At 44.1% G+C, this 24,080-nt stretch overlaps 1 long non-coding RNA gene across 1 annotated transcript in view; it reads right to left on the reverse strand.

The window, feature by feature from the left end:
• Window positions 1-23,691, reverse strand: part of LOC135039382 (uncharacterized) — a 41,804-nt gene extending 18,113 nt beyond the window's left edge. Inside the window, exon 1 of the long non-coding RNA XR_010233408.1 lies at window positions 23,342-23,691. This is a non-coding gene — a long non-coding RNA (uncharacterized LOC135039382). The remainder of the gene's footprint in view (window positions 1-23,341) is intronic.
• Window positions 23,692-24,080: the final 389 nt, after the last annotated feature.

Genomic DNA, 24,080 nt, shown 5'->3' on the forward strand with positions numbered 1-24,080 from the left:
GCACCCTACCTCCGTTGTTTTACCCGTGTGGTCAGTTCACGCCTGCATGACTATGGTTTCTTGGGCCCATGGCAGCCGCGTTTGAAGGGCGGATTAGGTCTGCCCAACTCCGATGCCCCCGCAGGTCTTAAAGGGAGACAAAGCGTGAACTGAGACAGGGTAATAACTAGTGATGTGCACCTGAAATTTTTCGGGTTTTATGTTTTGGTTTTGGGTTCGGTTCCGTGGCCGTGTTTTGGGTTCGGACGCGTTTTGGCAAAACCTCACCGAAATTTTTTTGTCGGATTCGGGTGTGTTTTGGATTCGGGTGTTTTTTTCAAAAGACCCTAAAAAACAGCTTAAATCATAGAATTTGGGGGTCATTTTGATCCCATAGTATTATTAACCTCAATAACCATAATTTCCACTAATTTTCAGTCTATTCTGAACACCTCACACCTCACAATATTATTTTTAGTCCTAAAATTTGCACCGAGGTCGCTGGATGGCTAAGCTAAGCGACCCTAGTGGCCGACACAAACACCTGGCCCATCTAGGAGTGGCACTGCAGTGTCACGCAGGATGGCCCTTCAAAAAAATACTCCCCAAACAGCACATGACGCAACGAAAAAAAGAGGCGCAATGAGGTAGCTGTGTGACTAAGCTAAGCGATTCTAGTGGCCGACACAAACACCTGGCCCATCTAGGAGTGGCACTGCAGTGTCACGCAGGATGGCCCTTCAAAAAAATACTCCACAAACAGCACATGACGCAAAGAAAAATGAAAGAAAAAAGAGGTGCAAGATGGAATTGTCCTAGGGCCCTCCCACCCACCCTTCTGTTGTAAAAACAGGACATGCACACTTTAACGAACCCATCATTTCAGCGACAGGGTCTGCCACACGACTGTGACTGAATTGACTGGTTGGTTTGGGCCCCCACCAAAAAAGAAGTAATCAATCTCTCCTTGCACAAACTGGCTCTACGGAGGCAAGATGTCCACCTCATCATCATCGTCCGATTCATCACCCCTTTCACTGTGTACATCCCCCTCCTCACAGATTATTAATTCGTCCCCACTGGAATCCACCATCTCAGGTCCTCGTGTACTTTCTGGAGGCAATTGCTGCTGGTGAATGTCTCCACGGAGGAATTGATTATAATTCATTTTGATGAACATCATCTTCTCCACATTTTCTGGAAGTAACCTCGTACGCCAATTGCTGACAAGGTGAGCGGCGGCACTAAACACTCTTTCGGAGTACACACTGGAGGGAGGGCAACTTAGGTAGAATAAAGCCAGTTTGTGCAAGGGCCTCCAAATTGCCTCTTTTTCCTGCCAGTATACGTACGGACTGTCTGACGTGCCTACTTAGATGCGGTCACTCATATAATCCTCCACCATTCTTTCAATGGTGAGAGAATCATATGCAGTGACAGTAGACGACTTGTCAGTAATCGTTGGCAGGTCCTTCAGTCCGGACCAGATGTCAGCATCAGCAGTCGCTCCAGACTGCCCTGCATCACCGCCAGCGGGTGGGCTCGGAATTCGTAGCCTTTTCCTCGCACCCCCAGTTGCGGGAGAATGTGAAGGAGGAGATGTTGACGGGTCGCATTCCGCTTGACTTGACAATTTTGTCACCAGCAGGTCTTTGAACCTCTGCAGACTTGTGTCTGCCGTAAAGAGAGATCCAAGGTAGGTTTTAAATCTAGGATCGAGCACGGTGGCCAAAATGTAGTGCTCTGATTTCAACAGATTGACCACACGTGAATCCTGGTTAAGCGAATGAAGGGCTCCATCCACAAGTCCCACATGCCTAGCGGAATCGCTCTGTTTTAGCTCCTCCTTCAATGCCTCCAGCTTCTTCTGCAAAAGCCTGATGAGGGGAATGACCTGACTCAGGCTGGCAGTGTCTGAACTGACTTCACGTGTGGCAAGTTCAAAGGGTTGCAGAACCTTGCACAACGTTGAAATCATTCTCCACTGCGCTTGAGTCAGGTGCTGCTTAGTGCTAATATATAAATATAATATACTGTATAACGGACCTGGTGGACAGTGTCAGCAGCAGACTGCTAAACTAGTATGAAGAAAGAAAAAAAAACCACCACAGGTATACAATGTAGATGGATGGATAGTATAGTATTACTTATACTTATGGACGACGAGTGACGACACAGAGGTAGGTACAGCTGTGGCCTACCATACTGCTGCTTAGTGCTTATATATAAATATAATATACTGTATAACGGACCTGGTGGACAGTGTCAGCAGCAGACTGCTAAACTAGTATGAAGAAAGAAAAAAAAACACCACAGGTATACAATGTAGATGGATGGATAGTATAGTATTACTTATACTTATGGACGACGAGTGACGACACAGAGGTAGGTACAGCCGTGGCCTACCGTACTGCTGCTTAGTGCTTATATATAAATATAATATACTGTATAACGGACCTGGTGGACAGTGTCAGCAGCAGACTGCTAAACTAGTATGAAGAAAGAAAAAAAAAAACACCACAGGTATACAATGTAGATGGATGGATAGTATAGTATTACTTATACTTATGGACGACGAGTGACGACACAGAGGTAGGTACAGCCGTGGCCTACCGTACTTTTGCTTAGTGCTTATATATAAATATAATATACTGTATAACGGACCTGGTGGACAGTGTCAGCAGCAGACTGCTAAACTAGTATGAAGAAAGAAAAAAAAAAACACCACAGGTATACAATGTAGATGGATGGATAGTATAGTATTACTTATACTTATGGACGACGAGTGACGACACAGAGGTAGGTACAGCCGTGGCCTACCGTACTGCTGCTTAGTGCTTATATATAAATATAATATACTGTATAACGGACCTGGTGGACAGTGTCAGCAGCAGACTGCTAAACTAGTATGAAGAAAGAAAAAAAAAACACCACAGGTATACAATGTAGATGGATGGATAGTATAGTATTACTTATACTTATGGACGACGAGTGCACTGACGACACAGAGGTAGGTACAGCCGTGGCCTACCGTACTGCTGCTTAGTGCTTATATATAAATATAATATACTGTATAACGGACCTGGTGGACAGTGTCAGCAGACTGCTAAACTAGTATGAAGAAAGAAAAAAAACCCACCACAGGTATACAATGTAGATGGATGGATAGTATAGTATTACTTATACTTATGGACGATGAGTGCACTGACGACACAGAGGTAGGTACAGCCGTGGCCTACCGTACTGCTGCTTAGTGCTTATATATAAATATAATATACTGTGTGTATAACGGACCTGGTGGACAGTGTCAGCAGACTGCTAAACTAGTATGAAGAAAGAAAAAAAAAAAAAACACCACAGGTATACAATGTAGATGGATGGATAGTATAGTATTACTTATACTTATGGACGAGTGACGACAGAGAGGTAGGTACAGCCGTGGCCTACCGTATTGCTGCTTAGTGCTTATATATAAATATAATATACTGTATAACGGACCTGGTGGACAGTGTCAGCAGCAGACTGCTAAACTAGTATGAAGAAAGAAAAAAAAAACCCACAGGTATACAATGTAGATGGATGGATAGTATTACTTATACTTATGGAGGACGAGTGACGAGTCGACACAGAGGTAGGTACAGCCGTGGCCTACCGTACTGCTGCTTAGTGCTTAATTATATATATAATATAATGTATAACGGACACTGCAGTGTCAGCAGACTGCTAAACAAACTAGCATGAAGAAAGAAAAAAAAAAAAACACCACAGTGTTTTCAGGCAGACAAACGTATACTGGACTGGTGGTCACTGTCAGCAAAACTGTGCACTGTACTCCTGCTATAACTGCTCCCCAGTCCCCATAATTAGGCAGTGTGAGCAGTACACTCAGCACAGATATATCATGCAGCAGTGCAGCACACTGGGTGAGCACAGATATGGTGGAGCGTTTTTTTTCAGGCAGAGAAACAATGGATTAAACTCAAAACCCTGCACTGTACTCCCTAACAGCTGCTCCCCGTCCCCAATCCTCCCCACAATTATAACTAACTAAGTTCTAATATAATACAACGGACTCGGAGAGGACGCCAGCCACGTCCTCTCCCTATCAATCTCAATGCACGTGTGAAAATGGCGGCGACGCGCGGCTCCTTATATAGAATCCGAGTCTCGCGAGAATCCGACAGCGGGATGATGACGTTTGGGCGCGCTCGGGTTAACCGAGCAAGGCGGGAGGATCCGAGTCGCTCGGACCCGTGTAAAAAAAAGGTGAAGTTCGGGCGGGTCGGATTCCGAGGATCCGAACCCGCTCATCACTAGTAATAACAAGGGGACCTCTAACTGAAACAACCAAAGCCAGGGGCTACTGACTAGTCTAAAACTAAATGTATGTGCGGCTTGCCGCCAAAGGAAAAGAACAACCAAAGGAAATGCTGTCCACACGCCGACACAATACTTTTGTGTACCGGCGGTGACAGCATAAGCAGAACCCTCTGCAAAACACCAGTAACTAAATATAACAAAGAAATACAGCGGCCTAGGCCGACGGACGCGGCAAAGCCACTACTCACAGAACCGGTACAAATACTGGCAAACGGACAGGAACCCCCAATGCTGCCGACACAGACTCTCAGAACTGGAGGACAGGCAGAATCCCAAACGACAGACCGGTGGACACCAAGAAGCCAGAAACTCGACCAGGCACAGGCAAAGCCACAGGACTTCTGGACAGGAATGCTTCACGGCAGGACACGGAATCAGACACAGGAACTGACACAGGAATCGACTCAGGAACCGACACCGGAAGCAGCTAGACAGACACTGCTAGACAGGAGCTCAGGCACTGGCAGGGACTAGCTCAGAACTCAAGAACTCTGGAACCCAGGAAATATCACCAGCGTCTGTGAATTGCACTGAGCCAGCATATAACAGAGAGGCCTAATTAATTATGTCGTGCAGCTGCCCTGTTGCATGACTCCAAACTGACAAGATGCAATTAGCAGACAGGTGAGGCCAACCACATGGAAACAGGCTGCAATTACACAGACTCACCACTGACAGAAAAACAATAATCTTCTAAACCAGAGCAAAGGGAAATCCTGGCCTGCAAGAGAACTAAAAACATAAAATAGGAATGAACCACTACCTGTGGTTCATAACAGTATCCTCTCCTTAAGGGTGAGCTCCGAGCACCCCATGACACCCACGGGGAACATAAACAGAAGTATAACATAAAATACATAACCAAAATGCAAAACAGGAATGAGCCACAGCCGTGGCTCATAACAATTGCTAGGCTGCGTTTTCTCACAGCTTGCGATCAGGTCTGAACTGCGCATGCGTATGCACCGCAATGCGTAAGTGCGTCGGACAACTGCACCGGGCATAGGTGCATAGCGATGGGATGGTGCAAAAAAAGCAATTTCACGGGCGATAGCAAGCAGAATGACAGGAAGAGGGCGTTTGTGGGTGGCAACTGACCGTTTTCAGGGAGTGTCTGGAAAAACGCAGGCGTGTCCAAGCGTTGGAAGGGAGGATGTCTGATGTCAAATCCGGTCCCGGACAGGCTGATATGATCGCAGCAGCTGAGTAAGTCCTGGGCTGTGCAGAGATTGCACAAAATCAGCTTGTTCAGCTCTGCTACACATGCGTTTGCATACTTGCACAGCGAAAATACACTACCCCTGTAGGCGGCAACTATCTTATCACAGGACTGCAAAAATCGCTTCCTAGCGATCAGGTCTGAATTACCCCCTTGGTTAAGTTTTATTTTGATCCACTACCACTGACTGTTAAACCTGACTTGCAACGCTGGGTCCCTGTATAGACCTCTTGGCTGGGACGTATTAGTAATAATAAAATGTACATTCTTTTCAGACTACGTTTCTTGTTACAGGCTTTGTACATACATATCCCTCCTGACTTTTTTTAAGATTTACATAAGAAGAGTAAAGATCTTCGTATGGAGCAATAAAAGACTGGGATTTAAGCATAGTATCATCTAAAGATGTAAACACCAAGTAGGTCTACAGCTCCCTAAACTTTTTGAATTATTACCATGCAGTCCTTCTTTACCAGGTAACAGAACAGTGTAGAAGTATAGATACTAAATAATGGGTTGACATTGAAGACAGCTTTTTGCCTATCCCCATAGATGTAGCCCCGACGATCTTCGCCACACTGCCTTGTTGGAAAGCATGTAGGGCTTTTGCACACATTTCCTCCCTCCCACACTTCCCTTTTTATCAATGTTCTGTCCAGGCCTTCATCCACTCTCTTTTTCCCATTGGCAAACTTCAGGTTTGACTCATCTTGGTAAGCTGGTGGAGGATGATACGGTTCTTCCTTTCCCCACTCTTCAGGAAAAATGGAACTTGCCAAATGGGGAACTATGGCGGTACCTTGTGTCAAAGTCAGAAAAATGTCTCTATGCACGTTGCCATATTTGCACCGCACACTGGTCCGTGCTGCGCATGCGTACGCTCTCCCGTGAAGGCGCATACCCGCAATAGCGTGCACTCGCAGGCGCGGTATGCGTATTTACGGTAGAGTTTATGTAGTCGTAGCGTGCGACTCATTCGTTACATATTTTCACAATTAATGTAGTTTATAGATCATGGTCCCTTTGATAGTTTCTGAAAGTTTGGTTAATATAGAAGGTCCCTGAGCTAAGGAATCCCTCTTTGTATCGTACGAAGGGTCTAACAGGAATCATACAGCAGTGTTTGGTACCCATCGGAAGAGTATTTAATTAGCAATATTCCGGTGTTGGTTTGGAGCGTATTAATCGCTCGTGCGAATAGTTATGGACATAAGAAGTTTATGTCCATTTCTACTATTTACTCATACTCAGGTATGCGGCGGGAAACCTAGTTCCCCACCCACCTGAGCTGTTTGAAATCGTCACAGCCCACCTGTATGAATCAACCTATGACCTTTTGTTATGATGCAGGGCCGAATTCCGACGTCCAATGGACAATGGGATTGTAGGGACTATGAGATTGCATTGTGTGTGGGGCATAAATAGGCAGGCCGACCACATCCAGCTCTCACTCTTCAACGGTTCTCATTGCTGAAAATCGGGTGCTGGATGTCCAGGCGCATGCGATCGTTTACCCTCGTGCGTAAGTTTCTCTCCGTTATCATTGTCTTTCTGTGAGCCAATTTCTCTCATCTCTCTCCGTCTCTCTCTCTCTCTTTCCCTTCTCTTTCTCTCGTATCTCCCCTAGACTAGTATTGTATTGTATTAGATAGTATTGTATTTTGGTTAAGAAGTCTTTGTTATATTGTAGTGTATCATTTGTACTGTTATCCCCTTTTTACAAGTATACTAGATATAATACAGTTAATAGGCTTTGGACCCTAAACCAGTATCTGTGTATTTCCTATAGTGTTAAGTGTTCACTTGAGCGTCGGTGACGCTCAAGCAGCTTTGTAGTTAGTCAGGTTACACAAGGTTGCACTTACACCCTGTATTCACATTAAGGTATTCCGTGTATTTCATTGGTATAAGGTTTAGACATAAAGGTATAGCGTTGTGAGCGTCTGCGCCGCTGGTGATCTCCTCGTGGTCTCGAGCGTCCGCTACGCCATAGCGAATCATTACTCTAGTCATAGCCAATAACGTGTCCTGTGATCGCTGGGCCGTGAGCGAACGTGACGCTTGAGCGTCTCGCCTACGGCTGAGCGATCGTTACGCAACTAGCGTACCATTACGGTACTTCTTAAGTAAACAGCGTACAGTGTTCTTAGCTTCATAAAAGGTTGTTTATACGACAAGGGAATTTAGCATTGTCAATTGGGGACTCGTCCTATCCTTCTCATATCTGCACTAGGTAGATCAGCAGACATTATCCCCCCAGCAAAGGGTGGGAGGTTGTCTCGCAGTGCTGACGGGATAAGCGTCTGCTTCGCTTAGATAAAGAGTGCTGAAGGAATCCGGGAACCGGAAGTAAGAACAAAACGCTTGTGTCTTTTAAAACTGTTTTATTTCTCTTCTGTCTTGCGTATACACGCACGCATACATTTATCTGCATTTCTTTTTCAAATTTCGTATATCACTATTCCTGTTTGCCAAGTTTTATAGTTGATTAGAAAGTGCAAAAAGAGATTTGCTGTTATTTCATAGTAGAGGTAATAGTTAAAGTATAGACCAACACACGGCTTGTCTGGGAGATAAGACAGTCAGTGTGGTGTGCGGTAGATGATCAGGGATCACCTACATTGATAAAGGTAGAAATTGTGTTACGGTGGATCTTTGTTTTGCGTACACGTGTCCCTAACAAAAGACTTGCGTACGCAATCCAAACGGCAGACGCACGCAGCGTACATTACGCAACGTAGCGTCTGGTTACGCCCACGTAGCTCAAGTCACGAAAAGTTGAATTAGCGCAAAGCGATAATTAGCGCAAAGGCGATAAGTAACGCACAGCGGTAAATAACGCACAGCGGTAAATAACGCAAATCTATTTTTGGAAAATCTGAAATTTAGCTTAACAGATCCTGCTCCTAATTAGTAACACTGTTGGACTGAAGACAATTTCTGCGCAGAAATAGATATAGAAACAAAAGTGTACATGTGTTGAGTGAGTGTGGTTTTGTATACAAAAGTTTATATAACTTTAAGGTGGAACCAAAAGGAAAGTCGGGTACTCGTCAAGGGACACACGTGTAAGTGACATATACGGTGGCTAGGGAGGCATCCCTGGTTAAATAATATTTGAGCATTAGAGTATAGCGGACCATAAGGTAACAGACCAGGAGGTCATTAACAGAAGGTAACAAGACCAGGAGGTCGTAAGGTACTAAGAGGTCCGCTATAAAAGTCCAGTGGCACAACGCCTGGGGTGTTGGTGCAGAACCCATATAGGCCATAAGCTCTTGCTGAAGGAATCGCGGCCGGAAACATCGATTCCATTGATCTTTCAGTACATGACAAGTAGTGCTTGTGTACTGAACGATTGGACCACACGTAATTGTGTGCAGTAGTTAGTAATCTGACCTAATACCATTAGAGTAAAGTGGTCACAAACGCTATCTGTACATTCTGACGTGATTTGTGTAATTTTTTATTTTTGGAAGGGAAGTTCGCTGGTCACTCAGGAACTATCTAACAACCCCAACTTTACTGGAAAGAGTAAGTGTCCTGCGGGTAACCCTCATATGTTCCAGTAAACTGAAGGTTCCATAGGGGCCCTGTATCGAGTACGCCAGCACCATATCGGTGTGATCAGGTCGTATTGGTCGAGGTGGGCGAGTGAGTGGGGTACTCGGTAAACCGCCACCGCCGGCCTACTGTGGAGTAATTTGGTTGTCTGTAAAGGCTTGCTGAAAACCTTGATACAGAAATCCAAGGAGGACTAAGCAACACCTGCAGACTATGGGGGCCAGTTGCTCAGGTAGGGGGCGATCAACCCTGGTTCAGGTTGATTCTGTGAACCGACCAGTTGGGTCGGCACGATATGTAATGTGTGAAAAATACGGAAGTCACACAGAATCTTTATGTGATGAATGGGAGAGAATGACTGTACAAGACAGGGACAAATTCCCAAGAATAGGTAGCTTCAGTCCAGACGTGTTACAAAATTTAAGGAGGAGGATATGTCTCGTAAAATCATCAAAGAGACGAATTCAGCATCATGATTACTTACAGTTATGGCACCAGGAAGGTGAGATACAGAGAGGTTTGGCTCTGGCGGCGGGATCTGGGGCAGTCAGGAAGCTGATAGCCACAGCTCCACCTCCACCATACATTGCAGGAGAGAAGTTGATTACGGAGAGAAACGCACTGGGTTGTAAAACACAAACTCTTAGTAACCCTGTAAATGTTAATGATGTTAACCAAATAACTCATGCAAGTATTAACCCGTGCAAGATGTACCCTGTTTTGAACCTTCCTCAGGAGTGTGATCAAGAAGAAGATTCGGCAACAATTTCAGCGCTCTCTCTCGCGGCCACCATATCAGAAACCACAGTAGGAACTGCACCACCCACGAGATTAGTTAAGGCCCCTAGCGGAGGGATAGGTGAGGTCGTGTCAACGGGTAAGTACGGCACCATGCACTACACTGAAACAATTGTACCACAAGTTGTAGAATCTACGCAGAATGAGGCTGTTAGAATTGCTCCTGTAAAGGTGATAGTAGTTCCCAATGGGAAAACAGATGCATCAGGAGCCACACCCGTCAGGAACATTGCCATGTATTGCCCGTTCACTAGAATGGAATTGAGGACCATAGTGTCTGAATTCCCAGACCCCAGAAAAGATTTAGTGGCAAGCCAAAAATACATCAGGGATCTAGGAAACACTTTAGAGCCCAATAATAAGGATTGGCAGATAGTGCTAAGAGCTTGCTTACCTTCCAATGTCGACTCAGTTAAATTCTTGGCTGATTGTGGACTAGATAAAGATGTACCGCTTACAGATGTGTACGACCAGGATAATGTAAAAAGGATAAATTTACAGCTAAAGGAGTATTTCCCAGCCGTTGTTAAATGGAATAAAATATTTTCCATTAAGCAAAAGGAGTCCGAAACGGCAGCAGAATATTTCCACCGGGCACTATCAGAAATGGCAAAATACACTGGTATAGAAGACATTAAGACCAACCCAAACCATCGAGAAGTAGCAGTATCTGTACTGATGGATGGTTTGAAAGAAACATTAAAAGCTAGGGTACAGACCACACAACCATGTTGGCGAGGTCTGTCAGTGTCCACCTTGAGAGAGGCTGCTGTTGATCACGACAAAAACATCACTAGACACAGGGAGTCGCAAAGTGATAAGTTGATGTCCGTAAGTATACAGGCGCTGACCACAAGGCAGCCTGCGTATGTACCACCGAATCCTGTGGGTAAGGCAAGTGTAATAACATGTTTTTCTTGTAACAGACCGGGACACTTTGCACGAGAATGTAGAACAAAGAATGTACAAAGATCTTTTCAACCCCCTAGACAACAACACAACACACGACATTGGGAGCAGGGTCCACAGAGGCGGAGTTTTGAGCCACATACAGGGGAAACAAAAAGATATCCCCCGAACAGAGACTGGCAGGCCTCTGGTAGTTCCCAGCTAACTCCCCCACAAGTAGTTGCTGCCAATGGGATTCAGGGAGGTCAGCATACCCAATAGGGGTGTGGCCACACCTGTAATCTGCAGCCAGTTAAATTGATTGCCAGTCTTGGAAGCGAACCAGAGATTGCAATCAATGTAGCTGGTAAAACTTTAAACTTTCTTGTAGACACAGGGGCGGCCAAGTCAGTGATAAATTCGACAGTGGGCATGAGAACCACTGGTAGGACAATTCCAGCCATGGGAGTAACAGGAGTAGTCCAGCACTACCCTGTTAGCAAACCAGCCGAGATTACAATAGGGCCTTTGCATACCAAGCATTCCTTTTTGCTGGCTGCATCGGCACCAACTAATCTCCTGGGGAGAGACCTACTATGTAAAATGGGTTGCGTCATTTATTGTACTCCTGAAGGTGTATTCTTGGACATTCCTGAGAATCACGCTCAGGAGGTACGAGACATGTTAGACTCCCCATCAAAATTAATGTCACATTCCATTATGACAAATAGGAACCCATCCCAAGTAGAAGAGATGACATCTCAGATACCAGAGTCACTTTGGACAAAAGATGGACAGGACACTGGATTAATGGCAAACGTAGCTCCAGTAGTTGTACAAGTAAAAGATGGTAGGATAGCTCCAAAAATCCCACAGTATCCTCTGAAGCCAGAGGTGGAGTTAGGAGTTTTCCCAGTAATAGAACGCTTGCTGCAACAGGGCATTCTGGTAAGAACGTCCAGCACAGCCAATAGTCCCATCTTCCCTGTTAAAAAGAGTGGGGGGAGGGGTTACAGGCTAGTGCAGGATCTAAGGGGGATTAACAAAATAGTTGAGAGTCAGTTCCCCGTAGTGCCTAATCCAGCTGTCATCCTAATGCAAATTCCTCCCACTGCCAAATTTTTCACTGTTATTGACCTCTGCTCCGCTTTCTTTTCGGTACCTCTGCACCCTGACAGCCAATATTTGTTTGCATTCACATACAGAGGAGTCCAATACACGTGGACTCGGTTACCCCAAGGTTTCATAGATAGTCCAAGTATATTTTCTCAGGCTTTGCATGATTGTTTACAGTCTTTCCAACCAGACAGTGGATCAGTATTGATACAGTATGTGGACGATTTATTACTGTGTTCAGATTCACTGGAAGCATCTCTGAAGGATACGAAACAGCTCCTGTTTCATCTTTCAGACACTGGTCACAAGGTTTCCAAAGACAAGTTACAATTATGCCAAACTAAGGTAAAATATTTGGGACACTGTCTAACACAAGGACTGAGACACCTGACCGCTGATAGAATCCAAGCCATTAGAGACATGACACTGCCACAAACCCAGCAACAGATCAGGACGTTTTTAGGAATGTGTGGGTATTGCCGTAATTGGATCCCAGGGTTTTCCATATTGGCGTTACCTTTGCAGGAAATGGTCTCTTCAAACAAACCTGATCGGATTTCGCATACAGACGAATCCGAAACAGCATTTGAGAGACTCAAACAGTGCCTAACGCAGGCACCAGCACTAGGTATGCCAGACTATGGGAAACCCTTTGAACTATACGGAACAGAAAGTGCTGGGTGCGCAGCAGGTGTACTAACCCAAAAACACGGTGACGCCAGCAGGCCAATTGCATACTACAGCGCCCAGCTAGACACGGTAGCGCGATCCCTCCCCACATGCTTGCGTAGCGTTGCGGCGATAGCATTGCTAGTGACAAAAAGCGAAGATGTCGTGCTAGGCCACAACCTCACAATCCATACACCGCATGCGGTATCTGCCTTATTGAATTCTGCCCAAACCAGACACGTCTCATCAGCAAGGTTTACAAGATGGGAATTGGCATTAATGGCCCCAGTAAACATCACCATAAGGAGATGCAGTGCATTAAATCCTGCAACATTTCTCCCAGGTGTGCCTGGTCAGACACAAAGGGTGGAAGGTGAGAGTGATGGGGAAGGAGGATTTAATGCAAAGGGAGATACACATGATTGTATGGAATATTTGACCCAAAATTTTACCGCAAGGCCTGACATCAGTGACAACCCACTGGAAGATGCAGAACTCACGTTCTACACGGACGGTAGTTGTCATAGACAGTCAGACTCGGGAGACTTGTGTACTGGATACGCAGTCGTAGATGACCAAGACACCATAGAAGCGGAACCGCTAGGCCCACCTCACTCAGCCCAGGTTGCTGAACTGGTCGCCCTAACCAGAGCATGTGAATTGGCTAAGGGTAAGTCAGCCAATATCTACACCGATTCTAGATACGCCTTCGGGGTAGTCCATGATTTCGGAGCCCTATGGCGGCTCAGAAATTTCATGACGGCGGCTGGTACACCGATAGCGCATGCAGCTCACATAAAAAGGCTTCTAACAGCGATACAGGAACCCGACAGAGTGGCTGTTATCAAATGTAAAGCACATACATATAGCCAAGACCCAATATCCCTTGGTAACAGCCGAGCAGACGAAGCCGCAAAGCTTGCAGCTGCTACCCCCATACAGACAGACACCACACAACTGATGGTATTTAATACCATCAACACACAAAAGTTGTGTGAGATGCAGAATTTGTGTTCCACACAGGAAAGAGCAGTCTGGAAGGCAAAGGGATATGGCCAGGAGTCCTCAGGGCTCTGGACGGATGGACATGGTAAACCAGTGGCCCCCAGGGCATACCTTCCATGTCTGGCTGAAGCAGCTCACGGGCTGACTCATCTAGGCAAGGAGGGGATGTGCAAATTGGTAAGAGCATACTGGTGCGCCCCAGGATTCTCCTCTCATGCGAGTAAAAGAGCAATGTCATGCCTTACCTGTCTGAGAAAGAATATTGGAAAAGCAATACCTACAGAACCATCCCATATCCCCCCTGCCGGCGGCCCTTTCCAGGTAATACAAATTGACTTCATTCAATTACCCCCATGTCGAAATTTGAAATATGTACTTGTTTGTATAGATGTTTTCTCGAATTGGGTCGAAGCTTTCCCAGCAGCTACAAATACCGCTATGTTTACAGCTAAGAAAATTGTGCAGGAATTTGTATGTAGATATGGTATCCCTAGAATCATTGAAAGTGATAGGGGTACCCATTTTACAGGTGATGTCTTTCAAGGAATGTGTAAGTTGATGGGAATTGATAGCAAGCTGCACACTCCGTACCGTCCACAGGCGAGCGCGAAGGTCGAAAGAGTGAACAGCACTATTAAAAATAAATTGAGTAAAGTAATGGCAGAGACAGGATTGACGTGGCCAGAAGCTTTACCCATTGTTTTGTATAGCATCAGAACCACTCCCAGGTCCCCTCTTAATCTGTCTCCTTTTGAAATCTTGTTTGGTCGACAACCGCATGTCATGATTAACCCTCAGGATGATTTGAAATGTAACAATGAAGTAACTGTAAAGTACTTGATTAACATGAGTAAGCAGTTGAGGAATCAAAATGATAATCTGAAGTTGGTGATTCCTGATTTACCAGATAGTAATTGTCATGACATTGAACCTGGGGATTATGTAATGATACGAAATTTTCTACGCTCAGGTTGTCTTATTGATAGATGGGAAGGACCATACCAGGTCTTATTGACTAGCACCACAGCATTGAAGGTGGCTGAGAGAGAGACTTGGGTCCATTCATCCCACTGCAAAAAGGTTGCTGATCCAGAGAAGTCCCGTGATAAGGAACAGACGGTAGAGGTTGTATCACTGGAGTGTCTGTTCCAGGAGGACTGAGGCGGCACCTGAGCCTTGAAGACCGAAAGCAGTTGTCGACTCCCTTCTCCCTTTTATTGTTTTTCTCCACTTCCCATCCCCTCTTCCTTGAAATTTCTTTTTTCCCCCTTCTCATTCTTCTCTATTTCCTCCTCAAAGATGGACTTGCCCCAAGAGACTGTGATCCGGATTTTGATGTTAACCATGATGTTGACCAGAGCAGTCTGTTCCGGCGAGAGTACCATAGAGGTCGAGAGAGGATCTGGAATGGGTTCCGATTATGATGATGGAGGCGTAGTTTTCCAAGGTCAACCAAACCAACAAGCAAAGGCGAGTATCAGAAAACGATCCGATAGAAGAAATTGTGATGGATTGTTAGCTGAAGAAAATTGTATCTGTAGGCTCTGTGATAATCTGGTTGAAGATGGATGCATAAAGAAATGCCAATCCAGTTTTAATATCCATATAGACCGGCATCCATTGAGTGACTATCACTCTTTAGTGGGTAACGTGTTAAACCAAACAGATTGTTGGGTATGCTCTCAAGTACCTCAGGGTCACAGCAAATCAGGGCTAGTACCATTTCCTTTAACGTTAGGGGAGGTACTTGAGCTAAATGGTGGGAGACCGGTGGACCGGAGGTTTAATATCTCCAGCCCTCCTAGTTTGAAGCTCCACCAATACCATGTGGATAGGTCCCTCTTATGTTTCAACATCTCCAATCCCAGAAAACCGGGAAATTGGGAAGTGTCATGGAGCAACCTTACCATGACCTTTTCACACAGAGCAGATAGAATGCCTACAGATACAGAGCTGGTACGCCACATAGCCAGTAGAGGAAAATCTTTCCGGTATCGATATACCTTAGGAAATAGGATTACTAGAGTTGGAGAGGTATCACCAGGATACTGTGCACATATCGTACAAACTGATACGTGCATTAGGCAGATGGAAGAATTAGGGTCAGGAGATTTCACCTGGAAGGTTTGTAACATGGTCATGTCCTTCTCCGTCCCATATGTTCTCCCCGATGATGCATATTTCATATGCGGGAGAAAGGCGTACAAGTGGCTCGCCCCAAACTCTGAAGGATTGTGTTATATTGGAAAAGTATTGCCTGAAGTGATGACTGTTACACATGACAAAATGAAGGACATACACCGTGGTGCCCAAGCTCCTTATACTCACACTCATTACGAGCACCGAGTTAAAAGACAACTGTCAGAAAGGTTAGAGCATCCGGCCTCTGATCTTATCCATGAATCCACCGGGATTCAGGTTCTGGTAGCGTTAGATTTCACTCGCACCGCTCGAGGAGTGATGAATTATAGATACATTTCCGCACTCGCCAATTTGTTAGATAATATCACTGAAATGTATGATGACACGTTTAGATACACTGGAAGAGAACTTCAAGCTTATAAAACAGAACTAGTTCAGCATAGGATGGTTCTTAATTATCTTACAGCAGTAACAGGCGGATATTGTGTTACATTGGCAACACAGTACGGCATAAAGTGTTGCACTTATATCACGAATAGCACCGAGGATCCGGTAGAGGTCATAGACCAAAAGATGGACGATATTCTCCAATTGAAGTGGGAATTTCGTCGAAAACACAATCTCACCCTTGCTGCTGTAGGTAATGAGCTGACTGGTTGGGTGTCATGGTTGAACCCGCGAAATTGGTTCTCCGGTTTGGGGGACTGGGCTCAAGGAGTCATAATGGATGTTGGAAAGTTTCTACTATGTATCTTGGGTGTCGTTATATCGATTGGATTGATATTTAGATGCGGGCAGGCTTTAATGAGGTGCAAACAAAGTACAAGAGTGATGAGCTTGAGGAGTGAGGAAACCGTAATTAACCTGGATTTGATTTATGACCCAATGATAGAAACCAGGATGTGATGAAAATGCGATTATACGGTCCATTTCTTTCACCTGTTTTTCTGCTTTTCTCCAAGATACAAAGACCCCCTTGGACGAGGAAGTTGACGAGACGCTATACAGACAACAGACAAGCACCAAAGATGAAGTTTTGACCACTTGAGAAATGGACACTTGATGAACTTTGCCATGGATCCCCAGTTTCCCTAGTACTTTTAAACTCACGCTAGCCCAACATTTTTTGTAAATCTGATGGCTCAGACAAAGCTATTTGCTCATGCCCAAGGAGCAATACAGCGCAAAGAAGACGACTCTCAACAGATACCGAACACAACTTCGACGACAGATGTACATTTCCCTGACATAGAATATCATTGCATTTTCCATAAGTGTTCTTTATCTTCATCTCTACAACCCTCAGGTAATGACACACATAGACGATAGGGAATACAGGCACAGATATCAGCAACCACATACCTCCCCCATTCATGTATCATCAACTAAAATGTGCTCCCCATTTTGTTCAAAATCCGAAAAGAGCTCGGTAAAGTTTGACAGCCCATCCACAGACCTGTACCACAGGATAAGAAGGAATTCAAATGTATACTTCGCAATACCTCGAAGCTTGATTTACAACACGTACGGCACGATGATACATGACCCTCCAAACATGGACTCATACACACATGCTTCTACTTTCTCACTAGGTCATACCCTCTTCACACCTACTCCTCTCTTCTTCCTTACCCCACCATGGAAATCAATTAACCCCTGACTTGCATTTTTCTCCTTAAATGTTTTGTGGCAGTTATTATTGACTGCCAAAGGGTGGACTGTCAAAGTCAGAAAAATGTCTCTATGCACGTTGCCATATTTGCACCGCACACTGGTCCGTGCTGCGCATGCGTACGCTCTCCCGTGAAGGCGCATACCCGCAATAGCGTGCACTCGCAGGCGCGGTATGCGTATTTACGGTAGAGTTTATGTAGTCGTAGCGTGCGACTCATTCGTTACATATTTTCACAATTAATGTAGTTTATAGATCATGGTCCCTTTGATAGTTTCTGAAAGTTTGGTTAATATAGAAGGTCCCTGAGCTAAGGAATCCCTCTTTGTATCGTACGAAGGGTCTAACAGGAATCATACAGCAGTGTTTGGTACCCATCGGAAGAGTATTTAATTAGCAATATTCCGGTGTTGGTTTGGAGCGTATTAATCGCTCGTGCGAATAGTTATGGACATAAGAAGTTTATGTCCATTTCTACTATTTACTCATACTCAGGTATGCGGCGGGAAACCTAGTTCCCCACCCACCTGAGCTGTTTGAAATCGTCACAGCCCACCTGTATGAATCAACCTATGACCTTTTGTTATGATGCAGGGCCGAATTCCGACGTCCAATGGACAATGGGATTGTAGGGACTATGAGATTGCATTGTGTGTGGGGCATAAATAGGCAGGCCGACCACATCCAGCTCTCACTCTTCAACGGTTCTCATTGCTGAAAATCGGGTGCTGGATGTCCAGGCGCATGCGATCGTTTACCCTCGTGCGTAAGTTTCTCTCCGTTATCATTGTCTTTCTGTGAGCCAATTTCTCTCATCTCTCTCCGTCTCTCTCTCTCTCTTTCCCTTCTCTTTCTCTCGTATCTCCCCTAGACTAGTATTGTATTGTATTAGATAGTATTGTATTTTGGTTAAGAAGTCTTTGTTATATTGTAGTGTATCATTTGTACTGTTATCCCCTTTTTACAAGTATACTAGATATAATACAGTTAATAGGCTTTGGACCCTAAACCAGTATCTGTGTATTTCCTATAGTGTTAAGTGTTCACTTGAGCGTCGGTGACGCTCAAGCAGCTTTGTAGTTAGTCAGGTTACACAAGGTTGCACTTACACCCTGTATTCACATTAAGGTATTCCGTGTATTTCATTGGTATAAGGTTTAGACATAAAGGTATAGCGTTGTGAGCGTCTGCGCCGCTGGTGATCTCCTCGTGGTCTCGAGCGTCCGCTACGCCATAGCGAATCATTACTCTAGTCATAGCCAATAACGTGTCCTGTGATCGCTGGGCCGTGAGCGAACGTGACGCTTGAGCGTCTCGCCTACGGCTGAGCGATCGTTACGCAACTAGCGTACCATTACGGTACTTCTTAAGTAAACAGCGTACAGTGTTCTTAGCTTCATAAAAGGTTGTTTATACGACAAGGGAATTTAGCATTGTCACTTGATATAAAGCATTTTCTGCAGAAACTCCTCCATGGGACTTTGCTTTCAGGAGCTCTCATCCCTTTTCAATTGCTGTGTACTGCTTCAATGGCACCAAGACATGCCCTTTATAATATATCCAGTATAAACTACTGACTGAGGTGCAGTTCGGCTCTCTCCCTACTTTCACTTATCTGGCACAAGGAACTGGGAGGCATTATCTCTGAAGGGCAGTGGAAACAAATCTTTTTATATACCCAACTTTCCTCATAAAGCCTCTCAGTGATTGAAATGCACTTTAAATTCATTACACAGTTGTATAGATGACCAATGTTTCTTAGCAAGATGTTTCCAAGCTTGCCTAATTCCTGTTAGCGTTGCGGACAGATGCTGGGATTCCACCTCTATATTTGGTGGTATTGCCCCAAGATTTGCGAGTTCTGTGACACAGTTATCCAGATCACTAAGACAGTGGTGGTGGAGGGAACGCCCTCTGACTCTGATTCTAACCTGGTAGATATCCCTATCTTTAAGTATAAAAAAGTCTCTACTTAAGAATTTTATTAATTCTTCAAAAGCAGTAATCCCAGTTTGGTTTCTGAGGCTTGATACGTAGAGTGTATGGATATGAAAGATATTGCCCTCTCTAGCTAAGACAGATATCAGGAATTTGTTTCTACCTGGTTTGATTGGTTAGATTATAAAGACTGCTGAGTATCAGCTCCAGCCAGCGGTGCAAGTATACGGGTACGCTCAGGTACGGAGTACCCTTAAGAATTTGGCAGCGGGTACGCAGTACCACCTGCCACACACTTTGCTATTACCACAATTAGAATGTGCCACAAAGCAACAAGACCATGGTGCTTGGTAGCATGATGGCTCCTCCCACTTTGACAGGGTTACTGGGAGTGCGACAGTAGCTGTATATTCCTGTTATAATGGAGGCATTACTATATATTGTTATTTAATTGGGGGCATTACTATATGTTTCTATTATACTGGAGGTATCACAATATATTTCTATTATACTGGAGGCATTACTATATATTTTTAGCCTTGCCTCCAGATTAAAAAAAAAGGGGGCTGTTGTGTGGCCACGCCGCTAGTGTCATGTAGCCACTCCCACTAGCAGCATGCTGCCACACCCCCTCACACACATGGCCATGCCTATTTTTTGGCACTCAGTACCACTGAGAAAATATTTCTACTTGCACCACTGGCTCCAGCTGTCAAGATGAGGGGAACCATGGCAGTACTATTCCACCATTTTTATATCTCCCTGAAGACCACTGGACCAAATTCTAGACCAATGATGGCTTTACTCACATCCAACTATTTCACCTTAAATCTCCCCTCCTCCCTTTTTCACTCTTGACATTCACCTGGCCCATCTTCTGTTTTATTGCCCTTTCCCTTTATGTTCCTTTCAGATGCTTCCTGTGGTTACTTCCTTCTTTTTTGCTTTTTTAGTGATGTATTATGTTTGTATTCACACTAGAGGTGTGCACCGGATCATTTTTGCTGGATTTGGATATGGCTCTGTTTGTCGCCTGGCTTTGGATTTGCCAAACCGCTGTGACTGGTTTTGGATTTGCATTTTTTTTTTAATTGTCAAAAAAGCTAAATCACTTAATTTGGGCCTTTTTTTTTGTTCCTACGATATTATTAACCTCAATAACTTTAATTTCCAGTCATTTCAATTTTGACCACCTCACAATATTGTTTTCACCAAAGGCTGCAGTGAGCTGGATGGATACTAAGTTACAGAGCAGCGGCACAAGCACACGGCAGTTTATAGAACATCTATGAAACATTGCCACAGTGTACTGGTGCACAGTGCACAGGACAGTGCAAACAATAGATCTATATAGATTTTTTTCTTTTTTGAATAGCTTGGTTCAAACTGTGTGGAGTCACAGGGCTTTGAACAAAGGGCGGTAGGGTAAAGCGCACCAAACAGTACAAACAATAGATCTATATATTTTATTTTCCTTACTGTTTATGAATTTGCAGCTTGGTTAAAACTGCATGGAGTCACAGGGCTTATAGATGCATGTGAACAAAGCGCACTACGGTAAACCGCAACAAACAGTACAAACCATAGATATATATTTTTCTTTCTTTTTTTCTGTTTTTTAACTTGCAACTCGATTCGAATTGCATGGATCAGAGGGTTTATAGATGCATGTGAACAAAGTGCACTAGGGTAAAGCACACAAGACTATACAATTTTCAGCAGAGTATAGCGCAGCATATAGCAGCGTGCTCCCTATACAGTCACTATACAGAGCACATCCACTTGTGAGTCTGGACACAGCACAGCCAATACAGCAGAGTATAGTGTAGCTTTCATCAGTGGGAAGTGTGCCCCTATATACAGTCACTATAAGCACAGCCAATTGTGAGACTCTGGACACAGCGCAGCCAGTATAACGCAGCACACAGCAGAGTGCAGTGCACCCCCTATACACAGTCACTATACAGCACAGCCACTTGTAATACTTGACACATCACACATCACAGCCAGTATAGCAGAGTATAGTGCAGCATGCATCAGCTCATCTCTAATTCACACTGTGATTGTTTGGGATATGTCTTTATTGCTTATGTATAGTTTTGAGTGAGAATAAACATTAATTATAAAAAAATTGTGGTTTATAGGTTGTTTGCCTTCATAAAATATATTGATTAGCCGAGACTGCGGCCGAACTCGTAAGTTTTTTTTAAAGCAGCAAACATGGTTTTGCCTTGTTAACGTTTGCTGCTTTAAAAAAACGTACGAGTTCGGCCGGAGTCTCGGAGCTCCGGCCATCGCTCAAGCCATTACATCCAGCCCCATGACTTTTAGTCCACTCATATCCAGTAGTATGGAAAATTAAGGCTTTTCTGGTTTAACAGCAGCTTTAAGATGTTTTACCCCATACAAGGCACTTGAGTTCCATACCAAACACATGCTGGTAGGTTTTATTCAAGTGAATGGTGAGGTGCATGAAGATAATATTTGAAGTGACAAAGAAATGCAGATATGCTACAGACAAAATAATGTAATATAAAATATGGACATACCAACCTAAATTTATACCACCTCCTTATAGTACCAATTCACTAGTCAGACACATTACCAGTATTGGAAAGAGCACATCAGTCATCCCTTGTTTCTCTTGGCAGCAATGTACATAATGTATACTGTAGTGATTAGGGATGTACCATAAACATCAGTTAAGCAGATAATTATTTTTGGGAGTGGACCTTGGACGGTTCAGCTGTGAATATCTGTTAGTTTAAAAAAATAAATAAATAAACATTCCGTGTTTTCTGTCTATCTATCTATCTATCTATCTATCTATCTATCTATCTATCTATCTATCTATCTAAAAAAATATGTGTAGATGTTTAAGCATATAATAGCACTTTCTCAGACAATATACATACCTACTGTAAATGCGCTATTTAGCTTCCCATGTTATGCATTGTTGAGTTGTTTATTATTTGTGTTCCATTCAACAAAGATGAAACATTTTTTTTTTACTTATTGATTCAGAGAGCAGCTAACTCAGTACTCATAGATTGTACTCTGGGCTAGGAGAAGCAGAAACAAAGTGTGCTCAAACTTATTCCTGTGGAGGTCAACTTTTATTCATACTCTGACAAACAAAATGCAGAAACGTGTTTAACAGTGTAGTTTGTTGAATTATTTTCAGCAAAGAAATGACCATACACGGTAATGCTCACATTTGGTCTTCAGAATGGGATGTAGTCATGTGACCGGCGGTCAGGAGACCACCAGTCACATTTCCTCCCCCTACATCCCGCCCCCTCACTATCACGATGGTCGGCATACCGACCAACAGGGCTATTCCCACTCGTTGGTGTCCACGACACCCATGGAGTGGGAGCAGAACCCATTGCGACCGCAAGGGTCTTGATGCGCTCATTCCCCCCCCCCCCCTCGACAGCATTCTGCTGCTGAGTGACATGAATACACGAATTATTAGAGTCCGTAACACTGGGTTTGGGAAACACTAACATAGAGTATTAATAAAATATGTATATTTTGTTTTTACATCACCATATTGTGTCATTTCTTTGTTTACATTATCATAATAAGAGCAAATTAATTAACTTAGGAAGAGATCCAGATCAGAAAAGAGCGCTCAGGGATAATAGGTATATATTGCTATGTATTTTCTGTGCATTCTCAGCAGGATGTAGTTGGCATCCCGATGTTCACCATACCAGCAGTCAGAACAGAATCCTGAATGTAAGTATGCCATGGAGGGTTAGGGTTAGGCTGCTGGGGGTGTGTGGGGGGAGGGTTAGCCTGAGGGTTAGGGTAAGGGATAGGGTTAGCTTACCTTCTAAATAGTGTCAGGATTCTGACCATCAGGATGCTGCTGTCGATACTCTGACCACCAGCATATCCTCACTGTCGGGATCCCGTACCCATCCCATCTCAGCAATGAATTATACTCAGTGAAAGGCACTCACCATCATTTCTTTTTCTCCGGTGACCACTGTCACAAGGAACAGCAGTAGGGCACACCAGACCAGGTAACGCTGCATAATGTAGGAATAATCTCTTCCAGATGCTCAGAACTTATGAAGAAAATTGTGATCCGTCTCTAATATTTCTGCCACTGGTATAAAGCCTCACAAAGGAAGTGGATGAGACATTTACTACTACTATATACTAGGAACTTCTGTTTTTTTCTCTTGAGAGCTTTGTACTGAACATATTTTGATATTGGTGATGAGTTTAGAGTTCACACCTGTTCACTAAGGCAGGTTGTTTTCACAGTCCTTCCCTAAACTTATGATTGTACAGGAAACCACAACAAACTCGCTTTAAGGATGGTAAAAAAATTTAAACGAAAAGTTGTACGCTTAGAGAAAAGAAAAAAACAACCCATGGTGGAACATATACTATAACAGAGCGTAAATGCCAGTGACATGCAGTGGGGTGAGGCAGGTGAGGCAGAGCCTTTCCTGTCATACTTACATTTGTACCAGAGTTTTGATTGTATAAAGTATATGAAAAATACAAAGAATATGTGTGAAATATCTTCTTTGCATTATTCTAATCATTTTTATAGCCAAAACCGTGGACTAAAAAGTCTATGGCAGGTGAGGCAGTGCCTCACCTGCTTATCTTTTCTGCACATCTCTGATCAAAACTCACCAAATTTCCAGGAGTTTATACTGCTGCACCTGTGTATAATGCCCAGAT

This window comes from Pseudophryne corroboree, chromosome 2 (assembly GCF_028390025.1).
Source record: "Pseudophryne corroboree isolate aPseCor3 chromosome 2, aPseCor3.hap2, whole genome shotgun sequence".
In the NCBI taxonomy this organism is placed as follows: Eukaryota; Metazoa; Chordata; class Amphibia; order Anura; family Myobatrachidae; genus Pseudophryne; species Pseudophryne corroboree.